The sequence below is a fragment of the Schistocerca americana genome, chromosome 10, assembly GCF_021461395.2.
Source record: "Schistocerca americana isolate TAMUIC-IGC-003095 chromosome 10, iqSchAmer2.1, whole genome shotgun sequence".
Lineage (NCBI taxonomy): Eukaryota > Metazoa > Arthropoda > Insecta > Orthoptera > Acrididae > Schistocerca > Schistocerca americana.
Window position 1 is genome coordinate 173,695,883 of NC_060128.1, and position 6,616 is coordinate 173,702,498.

A 6,616-nucleotide genomic window follows, 5' to 3' on the forward strand; every position below is an offset into this window, starting at 1 on the left:
GAATTTGTTGCACGCTGTGTAAATACAGCTTACTGAACGGTTGTATCACCACTAATGTCTACTCTGTACAGGGTGTCCGAAGAAGAATGGTCAGTATTCAGGGATGTGACAGCAGCGGGCATTCGAAGCAAAATAGTCTATTTAACATGGGCTCTAAAATCCATATTTCAAGATCTCTGAGCACTTCTTCATCCCCGATACTGTGAAACAGATCTGTTGTACTGCAAGCTCTTTGATGTCTATGCTTTTGGATGAGATGAAGAACTGCTAATACACATGGGCTCTAAAATGCATACCTTAAGAGCTGTGAGCACTTCTTTATTTCTGACACTTTGAAACAGATCTCTTCTGCCGAACAGGAGCTCATAGCTTTTAACGTATGCAATTTAGAGCCCATGCTTACTACACAATTTGTCTTCTTTTGGTCCGTACTATCTCAGCCGAAATCATGGAAAGCGAAGATCTTGCAGTAGAACAGATTTGTTCCACAACATCGAAGATTAAATAGTGACCATAGGTCCTAAGGTATGCGGCCCATGTTCACTCGACTTTTTTGCTTCGAATGTTCGCTCCTGTCATATCCTTGAATACTGACCATTCCTCCTGGACTCTAATATAGTCCCTGCTCCTTATGTCGTCCCCATATGAACTTACAGTATCCAGAGTTTGTAACAAATGTTTAGCTGCGTGGTCATACGAAACCTCGGTTCATCTTCAGGTTGATGCTCTATTGTCCGTATTCGCTTTAATAATACATATGTTTTTGGATGGGATCTGCCTTTAGCAGAACACAGTTTTGTTTTATATCCCACAAATGTTTCACTGCAGTTGCAGCATCGTCAGTGGGCTTTTATTTTATGGCTGTTAAACATAAAGAATGTTGTTTACTGTTTGTACACATGTAAATATTACTTTTTAAAATCGTTATTACAAATTTTTGAGCAACACACAAAGTTACCTATTCATACCTTTTTACCACGTGGTATGGTTTTCCTGGGGTATTATGTTTTTATAGTGCCTGTTTTCATTCACAGCTTGTCGCTGCAACCATATACAGCTTAATGTAGACAAATTACTTAAGCAAACAATTACGATTGGGAACCTTCCACAACGAATTAATTAATTTCAGGCATAGCCATAAAAGTTTCCAAATCATAATTTTTTGCTTAAATAATTTGTCTCCATTAAGTAGTACAGGTATATGGTTGCAGACGACAAACTGTGAAAGAAAACAGGCACTTAAAAACATAATGACTCAGAAAACCACGCCATGAGGTAAAAAGGTATGAATACATAACTTTGTGTTTTTCAAAAATTTGTAATTACGATTGTAAAAACTAATATTTACATGTGTACAAACAGTAAGGAACATATTATGTGTTCCTCAAAAATTTGTAATTACGATTGTAAAAACTTACATGTCTACAAACAGTAAGGAACATTTTTTATGTTTAACAGCCATAAAACAAAAGCCCACTGACGAAGCTGCAACTGCAGTGAAACATGTTTGGGATATAAAACAAAATTGTGTTTTGCTGAAGGCGGACCTCATCCGAAAACATATGTAACCTCATTTCATTGTTTCGTTGAGAGCACAACACTTTTAGCTACGATGTATGAGGAGATTTATCTTTTCACACCGACAAGAGATAGTGCAGCAATCAAATTAACAGTTTGCTATTTCTAGCATGAGCTCTGATGTGTTTTCGAATATTGAGCTGTATTTCATTCGTGTACTGTAGTTTATGGCGTGCGTTCGCCATAGTCAAGCGTTTGGCCTATGTTGCTGTACTGGGTGTTAAAATAAATCTGGAGATTATTCGTAATTTCGCTTCCTTTGCAGTTCCTATTTTCGTCCCGGGCACACAATTGGGAACTGTTGTTAAAATTTAATTTTATTCGCTATTTATAAAGATTATTTTACTTTTGTCATATGGGAAAACGTAACCGGAGAGAAACTGATTCGTTGCACGAAATGCTTGGATTGTTATCACGAAACAAGCTCTTCATCTACACTTATATACAAACTGAAATGTGAAACGTGTTTAGAACGCTGAAAACAACTTGAAAACATTGTTCATTCATGGCCTTCATGTGATTTATAATAGCGACAGTGTTTGGTTATTGTGGAATGGAAAAATACATTTAAAGTAAATGTACTGTTGAGAATTTTGTATTTCTGTTTCTGAAATGTGACCGTTAGTGGCAAATAATGGCTTTAGTGTGTTATAACAATTTAATTGTCCCTTGCCCACAAATCGAGAATAAATTGAGATCTATATAAAACAATCTGTGGCCTTTTCCATAACATTTCAGGATTGATACGGGCCCTAGCCTACAAAGATGACAAAATTTGAGCCCCATGGTTGTAATTGCAGGTATTAAATTTGTGGCTGAGAACGGTATACTGAACATTACATCAGTATTTACGTCATTTGCAGCTTAATAATTATAGCTAATATAAATAGTCCATACTGACAGGCATACCTAGCTTCGTGGTGCATTTACAATTACGCAAAAACATAAGGTAGTGATGTTTGTAATGTGTTTGAGGGAAAACTGTGCGTGTTTACTGATTTCTGAAATTATCGACAAGTTTAAGTTGAAATTCTGAAGGTAGCAGGGGTAAAATACTGGGAACAAAGGGCTGTTTACAAGTTGTACAGCGACCAGACAGCAGTCATAACAGATGAGGGGCATGAAAATGAAGCAGTGGTTGAGAAGAGAGTGAGACAGGAAGTGAGCTGACCCCAATGTTATTCAGTCTGTACAAAGAGCAAACAGCAAAGGAAACCAAAGAAAAATTTGGAATAGGAATTAAAGTCCAAGGAGAAGAAATAAAAACTTAAGTTTTGCCGAGGACATTTTAGTTCCGTCAGAGACAGCAAAGTTCTTGGAAGGGTGGTCGAACGGAATGGACAGTGTCTTGAAAGAAGGGTATAAGATGAACATCAACAAAATCAAAACAAGGACAATGGAGTGTACTCGAATTACATCCGGTGATAGTGAGGAATTAGACTAGGAAACGAGACACTTATAGTAGTAGATGAGTTTTGCTGTTTGGGCAGCAAAATAAGTGATGATGGTTGAAATAGAGAAGATATAAAATGTAGACTGGCAATACCAAGAAAAGCGTTTCTGAGGAAGAGAGCTTCGTTAATGTTGAATATAGACTTACGTGTTACGATATATTTTCTGAAGATATCTGTATGGAGTGTAGCCATGTACGAAAGTGAAACATGGACGATGAACAGTTTGGATAAGAAGGGAATAGAAGCTTTTGAAATGTGGTGCTACAGAAGAATGCTGAAGACTAAATGGGTAGATCATGTAACTAACGAGGAGATACTGAATAGAATTAGGAAGAAAAGAAATCTGTGCACAGCTTGACCGACAGAAGGAATTGGTTGATAGGACACATTCTGAGACATCAAAGGATAGGAAATTTAGTACTGCAGGAAAATGCGAGGCGGGTGTGTGTGTGTGGGGGGGGGGGGGGGAGTAGTTATCGTAGAGGAGATCAAGAGATGAATCCAGTAAGCCGATTCAGAAGAATGTAGGTTGCAGTAGTTATTCGGAGATGGGATAGTGTAGAATGGAGAGCTGTATCAAACCAATCTTCAGACCACGACAACAACAACAAGTGTACGGCATATGATTTATTCTGAATGTTTAGTACGTGTACTGGTCATGAAAACTTGACCTGTCCAGTATCGTAATGCACCTGACGCACAAAAATGTTTAAAAGGACCAATAAAGATTATAACACAGTACAGTGAAGGCTTACCTGCAACCAGGACAAAGACGACAGATGACAGCCCCGTTGCCATGTTCGCCCCATACACGGCAACTATCTGAATGGTTCCGGCATACGAGGGGAGCACATATTCAGGTAGCAGATGGCCCGGCTGTTGTTTGTGTAAACAGCATGCGGCGCGCTGACTCGGCGGCCGGCGTGTTTCGATACGGGTTGGAGCATCTGCTGCGCTTGCACTCTCTGGCTCGCCGTCAGCAGAAGCGTGGCCCAACGGTCAACAGCGCTAATCCGAACGGTAGCCGCGCCTCGGTTTGTTGTCGCCTTATTATTGCAGCAGGAGTATTGAGCCGTAACTTCGGGAAAAGCGAAAACTGTGTTTTGCTCACTAAGGGACAGTGCAGAAGCGTATCGAACGATTCCACGAAGTCGGCGAGAACGGCACGTATAGGGCGTAACAACCAGGGCCGGTTCGAGAAACTTTCATCCACGCAAGCGACGTTACCACTTGCCGCCTGCCCATCTCCACCGTTATACATTATCTCTGCCTGGGCTCTTGGAAAGAGCTTAGAAATATAAATATAAATGTATTTATCATAGCAATGGGCGGTTTTTGGTGTCCCGTGTCTTAGTCGGTAAAAACGGACCATTGTAGGATCCTTCCTCTATTGTCCGTCTGTCTGTTTCTCCGACTGTTAAAGACTTTTTTTCTCAGGGACGGGTAGCAGCATGAAGTTGAAATTTGAGTCCCATACTAAGGCCCACGGTCCCTTGGCGGTGTAAAAACGATTGAAGCTTCGAAGTCAAGGTTACCAAAAGTTACGGCCATTTATGTAACATATTTTAATGGTCCCAGACTCACTCATCAAAACATATAGAGTACTTCTGGATTGACGTAGAATCATTAAACTTGACAAAAAGGAAGGTGTCACAGCACAACAAAAGGAAAAAAATGCGAAATCTGTAAATTTGTCATTATATCACACAAAAATATTTTTTGTCATTTTTTATTAGACGTCATATTTGAAATTAAAACAATTAGTAAGTCCGTATCGGGCTAACTGTGTCACAGTGGTAAAAATCGTACATCAGGCAAGGAATGGCTTTATTGCTCATAAGACGCGTTTCGGAATTTATCCATCATCAGATACACAAGAGCGATTGCTGCACTAGTCTGCGAAAGTTTGTTTCACTCACAACTTGAAACGCCATGACAATGGGTTCATTCCGGAAACGCGTCAAATGTTCAAATGAAGTCATTTCTCTCCTGATGTTTGACTTTTACCATTGCGACCCAGTCAGCCTGAATGCAGATCTACTGATTATTATAATAATGATCGCCTGCGTCCTGCATGACAATGTCATGTTTTCATTACTGAAATTGAAACATTTTCGATAATCTTGGAAGGGCGATAACTTGACAGTATCAATGTCGATAACAAGCAAAAATGGTCGCCATTCTCGGTTTGCGGATCAACTGTCTGTATGCTTAATTAAGTTTCTACAGAAAGTTCATTGCGCGAGTCTTACTTACACCTGGCCAATTTTATTTTTTTAATATAAATACTATACTGCATTCATTATACCAATAAACCTGGTCTAGGCCTTACACTACGTATTCTTACGCGTTTTTTTCTAGAATCTTCTCGTATTCCGTTTCAAGTGGAGCCGAAGCCAAGCTGTCTAGAGTACAATCAAGTACGCTTATGAAATATCGTGTGGCTAGGACCTTCCATCGGGTAAGACTGGTCGCCTGGTGCAAGTCTTTTGAGTTGACGCCACTTCGACGACTTGTGCGTCGATGGGGATGGTGGTGGTGGTGGTGGTGGTGGTGGTGGTGGTGATGGTGACAGCGCAACACCCAGACCCTGAGTACAGAAAATCTCCGAAGCAGCCGGGAATCGAACCCGGGCCCCTCAGCATAACATTCCGTCGCGCTGACTACTCAGCTATCGAGGCGGACAGTACGATTATAAGGCTGCGTTTTATGTTGTGCGTTACACGCACATACTGACCGATAATAAGGGTCAACAGCTTTACCGGCGCATTGGACTTGGACAGCACTGGCCAGCCAGCTGGTCCAACTAACCTGCAGTGACGTGAGCGGTTGCAGTTAATATATAGAGGCGATCGGAGAAGCAATATACTGTAGCTCCGAACCTCATTTGATTTTTTGAACAGAATGAGATAATACATTACAAAACTCGGGCGTTACGCTTCGTAGCGGACCAGACGCAAAAATTTAACATTGTCTCGTTCTTAAGCACTCCGTCTTCAGGCCACAAGTGGCCCATCGGGACCATCCGACCGCCGTGTCATCCTCACTGAGGATGCGGATAGGAGGGGCGTGTGGTTAGCACACTGCTCTCCCGGAGCCGCTACTATTCGGTCGAGTAGCTCCTCAATTGGCATCACGAGGCTGAGTGCACCTCGAAAAATGGCAACAGCGCATGGCGTCCCGGACGGTCACCCATCAAAGTGCCGGCCACGCCCGACAGCGCTTAACTTCGGTGATCTGACGGAAATCAGTGTATCCACTGCGGCAAGACCGTTGCCTCGTCTCGTTCTTAGCTAACATAGTATTGTAATTGAAAACAAGAGTGGTCAAATTCCAAACATAAACACGAAGTAAATTTTCTGCGCGAGTTATGTGTGAAATAAAAGTGCATAGCTAGAATTCCAGCGTATAGTTAAACATGAACCAACTGAAGGTATTACTGTGAAATCTTGCCATATCCGAATTTGAGAAGTACATTTACGCAAACTTGCGGCAAATTGAAAGAGTGTGGATAAACCCTTTCCTTCCGAAATTTCTCTCCTTCATACCTCCTCAGCCGGCCGGCGTGGCCGAGCGGTTCTAGG

General features: G+C 41.4%; 1 pseudogene; it reads right to left on the minus strand.

Moving 5' to 3' along the window:
• Positions 1-6,192: 6,192 nt before the first annotated feature.
• On the minus strand, positions 6,193-6,310 carry LOC124552799 (annotated as a pseudogene).
• Positions 6,311-6,616: the final 306 nt, after the last annotated feature.